The following is an 11,077-nucleotide window of genomic DNA, read 5'->3' as shown; positions in this document are numbered from 1 at the left end:
AGAAAACAATTAGCAGAGTGAAGGCACCAGGATTAAGAGGGTTTGGGGAAGGTTTCTTGTAAAAGATCCGATTTTTGTTGTTGTTCAGTGGTACATTTGTGTCTGACTCTCCATGATACCATGGACCATCTCACTTCAATACTGTCCCTGGGCTTAACTTGGCAAAGACATTGGAGTGGCTTGTTATTACCTTCTCCAGAGGATTATGACTGGGACTTAAAGGAAGGCAGTGTGTAAGGCAAATATTTTATAAGCTGTAAAATGCTATTATGAATGTGAGTTGCTGAGAACCATGGCATCTCTGGACCCACAGATCACCATATGTTTCCAAAGGGGCACCATGTCTTGGAGGATAGAGCCATAATTAGAGATTTTGTCATTGATTCAAGTTTAGTTGGCAATGAGAGATCAGTGTGACTGTAGGTGTAGTCATGCAGGGAAAGGCTTTGGCCATTTCCCACAATCTGGGCCTTATCCCTTGAGGGTTGGAGGATAAGGCAGGCCCAAGAGAGCGATAACAAATTAATAGGACCTTGTTGCCTAAGGATAGTTGTGTTACATAGTATTATGGAGTAGGACTATAAGACAAGGCCAGGGACAGCAGGTGCCATGGTCAAAAGGTATTCCCCACTAAAGGATGAAGTTTGCTCTCTCCCTGGGAAGAAAATGTCCTGTCCTACCCTTAACCCCAAGATGTTGGAACCCTGAATCTCTGATTCCCTGATTCCCTTGGACTAATGATGGCTCTGCCAGTGGCAGAGTACAAACTACAGGCTTAGGAAAGCTTGCTCATGTTTCCTTAGAAGTAGATCAGTTCTAATATCCTGTGTTTGGTAAATGACAAATTCAGTCAACCAATTTTCAATCTACTCAGCCTAATGAAGAGAAGGTTTACAGGATGAGTTAAGGGAAAGGAAGAAAAGGGGTGAAGGCAAAGAAATAAAGTCTTGGGTCAAAATGAGGTCAAAATGTGAAATCCCAAGGAATTTGAACAGAAAGAGAATTAGAACAGGATGATAGATGACAGAATGAAGTAGAGAAAGAAACACTGACAATAGGGCCCATGATAATTTGACTTCAGTCCCTCAAGATGGAGTCATTTGTTCACCACCTTGGACATCGGGAAGAAGAAATAAGACTCCCATTACATTCCAGAGCTGGACTTCAGAGACCATCTAATCTAACCCCCTCATTTTACAGATGAAGCAGCTGAGGCCCAGAGAGTGACTTGCACACGGTCATACACCAAGTCTTCTTGACTCTGAGATACTTGGCTCTCTAACAAAGTAACAGGAGGCACAAGTGAGATGTCGAAGAAGAGAGAGTTCCAATCCTAGGATTCTAGGGCTCTGAGTGTGTGGCTGTAACTAGACTTCTTTACATATGCACATGGACTGAATTGTCCCAGGGGGAAACACCAGACACCATAAGATGATCAAATTTATAAAAAATTCACAATTTAATAAAAATGACTGGTCCCTCAAAGTACTCACCTTGGAAGTTGATATAATTATTTCACTGAGGCTACCATGACCCTAACATTTGAGTCAGTTTGGAGTCACACAAGGGAATCAGTCTCATCACTTTACTCTTATCACACTTCATTCTTGACCCATATTGAAAGCACCCAACATTATCTTTCCCCTTAATCACCAGATCTTTCAAAAAATAAAATCACCCCATCCAAGGATGGATATTTTCCTCCGTTGGATATGCAGATGAAAAGCCTCAGTCTCTGCAGCCAATTTCGAAAAAAAGAATGTCTAACATTTTAGAAACAAGTTGAGGCCTGGACCTTTGGTTTCATGGATAAAGAGACTTCCCAGGTGAGTAAACTTCCTCTGCTGATGCAAACTGGCATCTTCTTTCCCAGTTATAGTCCCAAAGAGCTGCTGAAAGCACTAAGAGCTTAAACCCAGAGTCACACATACCTGAACCCAGGTCTATCCACTATCTCATGCTGCTTCCTAATGACGTGGAAAAGATGTGAAAAAAATCTTCATTGTTTCTAATCTGTGCTCTTAAGGATTATATCAATTATATCCTTAAGGATCTTATATCAATATCTATATTCTCTTCTTTGGGGAAGCAGCAGGGTAGAAGATAAAAAAGATAAGGATTGATGTCTTATCATGTACCTCTTGTGAGCTACATATTCCCAAGTTTTATATACTACAAAACATAAGACAGTTGTATTGCACAGTAAGGAGACTGTATATAAGAAGGCGTATAAAGTGTGTGAGAGAGAGCATTTTTTTCCTGGTCAAAAACAGCATCAAAGAGACTTATTAGCTGTGTGATCCTGGGCAAATAATTTTACTACTGTTTGCCTCAGTTTCCTCAGTTGTAAAATGAGGATAATAGTAGCATCTATCATGCAAAGTTGTTGATCAATGATCAAATGAGATAATATTTGTAAAAAGCAGAGTGGATTTGGACCCACAGAGTACCTTGAACCTGAAATAGCAATTTGTGAGGGAGGGAAGCATTCTGGATAATAAAGTGACTTGTGGGAAAGCAAACATTGTCAAGCCCTGGCATTCTGCTTTTGGTAAGGATGTATATAAATTAAAGATAAAATTGCACTTAACCCCATCATATAGACTCAGTCCTAAGTATCAGAAGACTACATTCACTCTTGAAATGTTGTCCTTGGGTCATACAGAATTCAGACCCTTCCAAGAAAGGAGAACATGAGTGAAGGGAAAGGGATAGGGTTGTTCAGCCACCCTCCCCACCCCATGTGAATGGCATGTGTAACCTCCTTCAGGTTGAGCAAGAGTCACCTTACCAATGTCACCATATGGTTTTGTCTTTCCTTGCCCTTCCCTTACTCAACTTGAAGAGACTGCATCAAGGGAAATTCTCAGCTTCTGAGTCCATCCCCAAATGGAAGAGGTTGTGTGAGACTGCTGCTTTACAACAAAGATGAAACTTAGGAGCTATTAAAAAAGCAAACAACAAAAACAAAAACGAAAAACACCCAATAGAACAAGACAAAACTAATGGCTTCTTCCTGGTAAAATCTGTAACACTGGAAGTTCTGCTGAACTTTAGATGTTTGCAGAAGGCACTTACCCCATAATTGGCCAATAGTAACTGAGCAAACTACATATTCCCTAAATTTTTTATTTGTAAAAAATCTGGTTGTTACATCAGATCTCTACACAGCTCTTTCTAAATAGAGTAACATTCTGAAAGGTTGTATGCAAAATTTTCCACTTCTCCCTTCCACCCTACACTCTACCTCAGCCAATCCTGTGTAACACACTCAGCCTAACTTGGGTTATCGCCTGTTAACAGGATGAAACTTTCACAGACTCTCTAAAGAGCATGCTTATGCTTCTATTGTCAATTATAATAATTGGTTTCTTTAAACTAAGTTGGTTATAGAATTAGTGAGGGCAATTAGAAGAGATTGAGTTTCATTCAACATTTTCCAAAGTAATAACAGTTGTAATCAAAGCATAAAATTTTACAGATTCGTAAACCCAAACGCACATACTCATATGTTTATGTGCTTATAGGCAGCTTTATAGCTAGGCCTTAAAAAGTCTCTTGGTTGCCCCCAATTTTTTATGAGCTCACAAAATTTTCACTGCCTATTTTTGCCATGACAGGCATGCCACATCTGATGGTAGAGATCTGTCCACATTTCAATTTTTATCGAAAGCTTTCCTTTTGAAGAGCAAAAAAGACAGTCTCTTGGAAGCTGTCTTAAATCTGTTGGCAATCCTTAACTCACATGGATTAACTATTAGCTATGAACTGTTGATAAATCCAGCTCTGTTTGCCATGGACCTATGGCAGACAATGCCAAAAAGCCACTTCCATACTGAAAATCTTTGATCTCCATCATGACTCATACACAAAAATGTTATGATTTCTCACATGAGAAAGAACATCTATAGTTATTCAACAGTAGCAAAGTTGCCCTTTAAAGTAGTGAACTCCTTATTACTGGAAGTGGTCAAGTAAAGGCTAAATCACTATTCCATCTGGGCTGTTATACTGGGAATTCCAGTCTGGGGCAGGTGTTTAGTCAACTTCTAAGGGCTCTTAACATTTAAGATTCTATGAGGCAGTTAGGTGGTCCAGTGAATAGAACACTAGGTTTAGAGTCACAAGACCAGAGTTTGAATCTGACCTCAGATACTTATTGGCTGTGTGACCCTGGGCAAGTCACTTAACTTGTTTGCCTCAGTTTTCTCTACTATAAAAGGGGGTTAATAGTAGCAATTACCTCTCAGGGTTATTGTAGGGATCAAATCAGATATTTGTAAAATGTTTATCACCATCACTGGCACATAGTAGGTGTTTAATAAATACTTGTTTCCTTCCTTCCTTTCCATGAGTCTGCAATTTATAGTAGAGAAATGAGCTTCAATTCAAGGTAGTTTACTTTAATTGACAGTCAGTAGGGATCAGTTATCTCATTAGGATGCTTCAGGTTATGGGGAAGCAATGGAGCAATTATCTTGGTGTTTATGATGAATTTATTCTAACAGGTGTGGGCAAGGAGTCCAGGACACTCATTTATATACCCCCTCTAAGAACCAGTTTATCCAGCTAAAATGAAACAGTATAGTTACCTGATAAGTGTGTCATATATTTGTGTCATACAAGCAGCAAGACTTTTTTGCTTTTGTTAACATAATATAGCTTGGCTGCCCAGATAATAGCACATCCATCCCTTTAGCTAGGCTGATTTATTGTACTTAGAATACCGGTTTATTTTTTGTGGTTTGGAAACTCCCAGTGTAGAAACTCCTTCCTTGATCAATGCTGATCAGCAGCCCCTTTAGTAATTTATGATCTTTAAGAGTTGCCTGGCACACTGAGACATTAATCACCCAAAGGTGCACAGAATGAGTTGCTTGTTGGTTGCTTGGTGTCCTTCATTCTTGAAGAAAATGAAAATGTATCAAATAAAGGCCTTGAATCCCGGTTTTCCTGACTTCAAAACCACCTCACTCTATGCTATGCTGTCTCTGTCATTATAAATATATATACATATATATGTATGTATACATGCATATGTGTGTATATAATCACACATATATGTATGTGTGTATAATTACATATACATATATTAATATATACACATATATACCCTAGCCCTGAGAAATGGTCTCTTCTGCAGAAAGAATAGGAAATCCATTCAGGAAAGCCATTTCATCATCCATAGGAGCTAACTCTAGACCTGCCTAAAAATATAAGGAGAGAGTAAAACAAAGTCTCATCTTTACTAATAATAATATTAATAAATCCATTTTTGCCTTATGCTGATTCTGAGTGAAGAGAGTTTCCTGGAGTGATGGTGTGCCAGGGTGAGAGTGACTCTCTCATGTAGCATGTGTGTGAAGTACATGTGTGATAATACCACTGCAACCACAAAGGAATTTACCACAGGAAGCATCACAGCTGCTGCTGATTAGCATTAGAGCAAATTACACAAAGCAAATTGTTAGCAGACATGTTTCCATAATATTTAACTGGTGGCAATGAATCAACGTGAATCCTCTTCCAGTCAATGCTAGATTTCCAAAGAATCAGCCTCCAATTATCCATGAAGGAATTGTGAATCAGGGAACTGCCCAGCCATCGTGAGGAATGGAGCCTAGGGTGATGGGACTGCCCAGTGCTTCCTTCTCTAACAATCCTGTTGGATTCGAGTGACATATGTGAGTACGAGAAAGGTTGACTGAGACAAAACCGACACCTGGTTGGACATAAAAAAGGAAACACTGGACAGCTTGCAGCTCTGACCATCTATTCATCTGCTGAGCCTGTCTGTCCCTGTATGTGTAAGCAGTACCATCTGGAGTATGGGTATCTGTGTGCTTGTGATAAAATTATATTTAAAACCATTGGGAAAACAGTGCATTTTGTCAATTTGGCATTCTGTGAAAAAAGTTAATAATCTGTTCACAATGTTTGCCTCAGCAATAGATATGGACCCTAAGGAGGTCAAAGATAGAAGGGCCTCACATATAGCTATATACATGCATACATATATGTGTGTGTATTTGTATGTAGGTAGTATCTATTGCATACACAATATATCATATATGTATATATTTATATGAGCGTATATGTGTATATACAGGCATACATGTGCACGTGTGCAGGTATATATACACATACATGTATGTGCATTTTGTGCCTATGTATTGTGCTCATGTGTGTGTGCACACACTACACATATATACATACACAATACATGTATATATGCATATATATGTTCCCCCCAAATATTCATAGCAGCATTTTTTCGTGTATGAGAAAAAAAATTAATCAGGAAGGAAGCAATAATAGGTGTTGGTGCTTGCCTGCTTTACCACCCTGCAGCTCAGGATCTTCCACTGGTCAGCTGAGGTGGGGCTTGCCGCTGGCTTAGCAGGACACCTCTTCTCCTGTACTGGTCCCCTTCAGCCACAGCAAGAGGGACCTTTCCTGCTAATCCCTTTGCCTTACAAGCTAAAAGCCTGCTGCACCCCATCTTTCTGCTGGCCCCACTGTTCCAGGATTTTTCCTGGGGCAGCATTTTCTGGGCTTTTCAAGATCAGTAAAGGAGAATGAGAGTGCCTTACTACTTACTCTGCCATCTTGGCTCCTAGAAGTAAGAGGCAATAGTGGGATAGTAATTAAGAGGTATGTCTTAAAGTCAAGACCTGGGTTCAAGCTCCAACTTTGATACATACTAGCTAGATGACAATGAGCAAGTCATGATACTTCTGAATGTCCCAGGCAGTTTTCTAAAGCTATAAATTATGCATGAGTGGGGAGAATTTCCTCACTGGTAGTTTTCCACATGGATGATATCATATATCCAAATAAGTAATAACAAAAACTGAAAACAAAGTGGATGTCCATTCATTAAGGGGAATAGCTAAAGTGTATGAATATAATGGGATATTATTATACCACAAAAAAATGAAAAAAACAAACATGTAATTCAGAGAAACTTGGGAAGATTTGCAGGAAGTGATGCAAAGCAAAGAAAGCAAAACCATGAGAATAACATGCATGATAATTACAATAATGCAAAAGAAAATAACACTAAAAGTCAACTGAATCCAAATTAAGTGCATGGACCAATACTGATTTCCATTGGACAGATAATGAAATAGACCTCCATCCTCCCAGGAGAGAGCGAGATTATGGATGATGAACGTTGCATGTTCTGATAGACACAGTCATCATGTTGGTTAGTTGGGTTGGCTACTGCCATTTGCTACCGGTGTGTTTATGGGCCAATTACTTTACCTTGCTGGGTCTCAGCATCTTCACCTGTGTGATAAAGAGGTAGAAGAGATCATCTCAAAGGATCCTTCCAGTTCTAAATTCTACGACTGAGAACCAGAATGGTACAGTACAAGAGTATTTTGGATTTGTAATCAGAGGACTTGAGTTTAATTAAATGCTGCCTCAGATACTAGCTATATGACCCCTGGGCAAATGGCTACCTCTCTGAGCTTCACTTCCTTTATCCACCAAATTGGAGTGGGGGGTAGGACTAGACCCCTTCCAGATATAATCCTGTGACCCCATCTTTAGCTTAGTACTTTTCTTCAATTCAAGAATCATATTTGGTTCTTTTGAGTGGTTTATCCATTCTAATTTCCCAATGAAAGGGAAATCATTGGCAGTGCCATTGAAAGGGAACATTGGGAGACCCTGTGTTCCTGGAAGAGCTTCTAGGGCTTTATATAGCTCTTTGTCTACAACCTATTTGTTCCCTGAGGGAGGTCTCTCCTCCAGCATTTACAGTGAGTGAAGTGTGGCATGCATGGTAGCCTGAGGGCTGCAGAAGCTAGGGAAAGAAAGGAAAGGCTCCAGATTGGAGCAGTGACTGGTGGTGCCAGCCTGGTTCAATGAGGCCAGGACAACGAGGGAGAACCCCATACATATCCTCTGGGACAAACTCCTTTGACGGCATGGTCTAGTAAATAGGTTATTGGATCTGAAATCAGGAAGGCCTGGGTTCAAGTCACAGCTCCCACCTAGTGAGGTGACACTGGGCAAATCAAAGCCATTCAGCCTGAGATTCTTCATATATAAAATAAGGGACTGACAGTAAAACGTGAGATTGTATACTAAGGGCTGGCTGGTTGAACGGTCTTAAGAGCAATCTGCCTCAGCATAGCCAAGGTTAATCTGCAAGCTGGGTGCTTATTTAAAAGTCAAGTAGTTCATATACTGAATGCTACTTCCTAAGTCTGTTTCAACAAGAGTTGCAGGAAAAACAGAAAAGGGAGGGAGCTTTACCTAAAATCTTTATAGAAAAGAACATTCACACTTATTAAATATTTAAAATGCCTGAGGCAATAGAAACGTCTCTTGATTCCCTTAAAATATGTAACAGACTCATGTCATTAGTTCAGAAGTCACATACATACTCAGTCACACACTCACACGCACATACACATGTACACATACACACCTGTTCTAAATGATGTAAAAATATGTCTTTATTGGCTACAATCTGAAGCAGAGGCTTTGGAATGAAATACCGAGCAACCTAATTTGTACAAGCGTGAGGCCTCCACACAGGCTCTCATTTGGAAGAGAATGACATCTGTGGTCTGACTCTATAAAAGCTTGTTCAGTGGAAATAGTCTGACATGTTTTACACGGCAGAGCTATTTAGCTGCCTGGTTTGACAAGACTTTTGAGAGGGGGGGAAATTAATTATAATTGCAATCTTGCTACAATAATTTGGCCTCCTGATTGAATTCCAGTGCAAAAACAGTCTGGGAGGAATTTGTTCTCAGGTTGGTCTCCTATACCGTATGGGCAGTATCCATTTGAGAAGAAATGAAAGGATGAAAAGTTAAACATTAAATATCTTGGCTTTGGTAGTTTGGGGGGTCCAAAGTAAGGTGGCACCTCTAGTTGTGTGTGAGATTAAATAAGACAATAGGTTCAATTTTCTTTGAAACGGGAGATAAGCAAAAGCTTACATATATGATAAATAGTATGGGTGCTATTTCACAAGAGTTTTGAACTTATTGTTATTATTTTTTTGGAAACTAGTTTGCAGGTGTATGTGGGGAATGGGGAGGGGTGGGGAGAAGTCAGGGGAGGGAAGGCATCAAGAGACAATGTGAAGGGATATTGAGGGGGGATATTGAAAGGTATGAAATGAGGTATATGCTTGTGGAAAAGGAATCAAAAGATCAGAGTGCTATCAAGACAATGACACTTATAAGAAACTAGATTGTCTTGGAATTATCTGGCATTTTTGTTTATAGAGTGCTTCTTTATATGCACTGAACTGCTTTGACTATGTACAGTGGCAGAGTAGGCAAATGAATGTCATATACAGCAGTAATTATTTGGATTTACCAAACCTCTTGGGGATGGACCCCCAAAAGCCTTTATTTTTCTGTCCCAATCCTGGTTAAAAAGATTTTTCATTTCAGGTAAAAGTCAACAGTCACTGAGAGAAAATGGGGTCCACTTGTAAAATCTGACCTTTGAGTCATTTTCATGACTGGAAAACTCACGAATCTCATTGAAGTAAGTTTCTAAAAAGTTTTCCACCTTCCTTTTCCCTTCCCTGTTTCCAAGTCAGTCTTCAGTGAAACAGGAAGTCATGGTGTGTAGTTATTTCAGACATTTACTCACGAAGCCAATTTCTCCAAGGTTCCCTCATCCATATGGACTTCAGGGTTTTTCCTGGAGTTGAGCATTTTTAACGGTGTTCAAAGAAATCTTGCCTTGATTATAGGTAGCCAATCTACTACTTCAGTTTGCTCTGGCTCTAAAACTCTTAGGAAAAGCACAAAACTTGCCATGTTGTGGACTCCACTGCTCTGAATACTCTTTGAGAAAGAGTATGATTCACTTAGAAAAGATCAAATCACCTTTCTGAAGGATTCAAGCTTTTCAACTCAAGGAGAGAAAACCAAGAGATGGAGAGGGAGGAAAATTATTCAACTCCTCCTGTCCTATTAAATTATAGACTATATCATTCTCCTGTTGGACACGGCTGCGAAAGTAGTAGAAAATCAATTTTTTGTATTCCTTCATGGTGGGGAGAGAAAACCTATTTGTAAATTGAATCCAACCCTAAATACCATTTCTGTGTGTGTGTTAAAGACTAATGAAATTAGCCACAGTTACAACCACAGTCCAGCAAGGATGTTTCTAGGTCAGTGCGTTCTAGGTTCAGAACTTGGTTCAGACTGTTCATATTTTCCAGTTGACCATCTGTGGCTCACTCTTTTCTGAGATTTTTTTTTGTAATAGATTCAAGGAGATCCCTCTGGAAATGGCACCAAAATGGAATACTTTACCAAGTTCAATATGATTTTTTTAAGAGTATCTCAAAAAGATAAAATCCCTGTTCCTGACACTTGGCTGTTTCAATCAGCCAGGCTGTCAGCTAGTCAGTTAATAATTAGTGAGCATAAAATAGAAGCATTCACTTAGCCTGTTGGCTAGTCAGTCAGTCATTCAGTCAGCTAGTCACTAAGATAGAAAGACAGTCACTCAGATAGACAATCAGTCATGTAGTCCCTCAGTCACTCACATAGACAGACAGACAAAAAAGTCACTCAGACAGACAGTCAGTTAAAACAATTAGGGAACATGAAACACAAGGACTCTCTTTGCCCATTAGTCACTAAGTTAAATAGTCCTCCAGCAAAGTTGTCAGCTGGTGAGCCAACAATTACCAAACATGAAACAGCACCACTCTGGATTTTGGTTTCTTTGCTTTGTTTCATTCTCTGGTTCTCATTGTGGATGGGTTGGTTGGGCTATGAGCCAAATGTACAGGTCAGGTGCAGTTCAAGAAAACAACTATTCTCTCACACCACTATTGTATAAGAGCAATATTGTGAAGTTAAAATCTTGAAAGTTCATTAAGACTCTCCCCTCTAGTGGGACAACAAGGTATTTCATCCAGCAAGAAACGACCTCTTCTCTTCTCTTCTCTTCTCTTCTCTTCTCTTCTCTTCTCTTCTCTTCTCTTCTCTTCTCTTCTCTTCTCTTCTCTTCTCTTCTCTTCTCTTCTCTTCTCTCCTCTCCTCTCCTCTCCTCTCCTCTCCTCTCCTCTCCTCTCCTC

The sequence above is a fragment of the Petaurus breviceps genome, unplaced genomic scaffold, assembly GCF_028583685.1.
Source record: "Petaurus breviceps papuanus isolate PSGF00001 unplaced genomic scaffold, PetGlider_PUasm1.0 90977, whole genome shotgun sequence".
NCBI classification, from domain to species: domain Eukaryota; kingdom Metazoa; phylum Chordata; class Mammalia; order Diprotodontia; family Petauridae; genus Petaurus; species Petaurus breviceps.
This window is presented reverse-complemented; position numbering follows the sequence as displayed.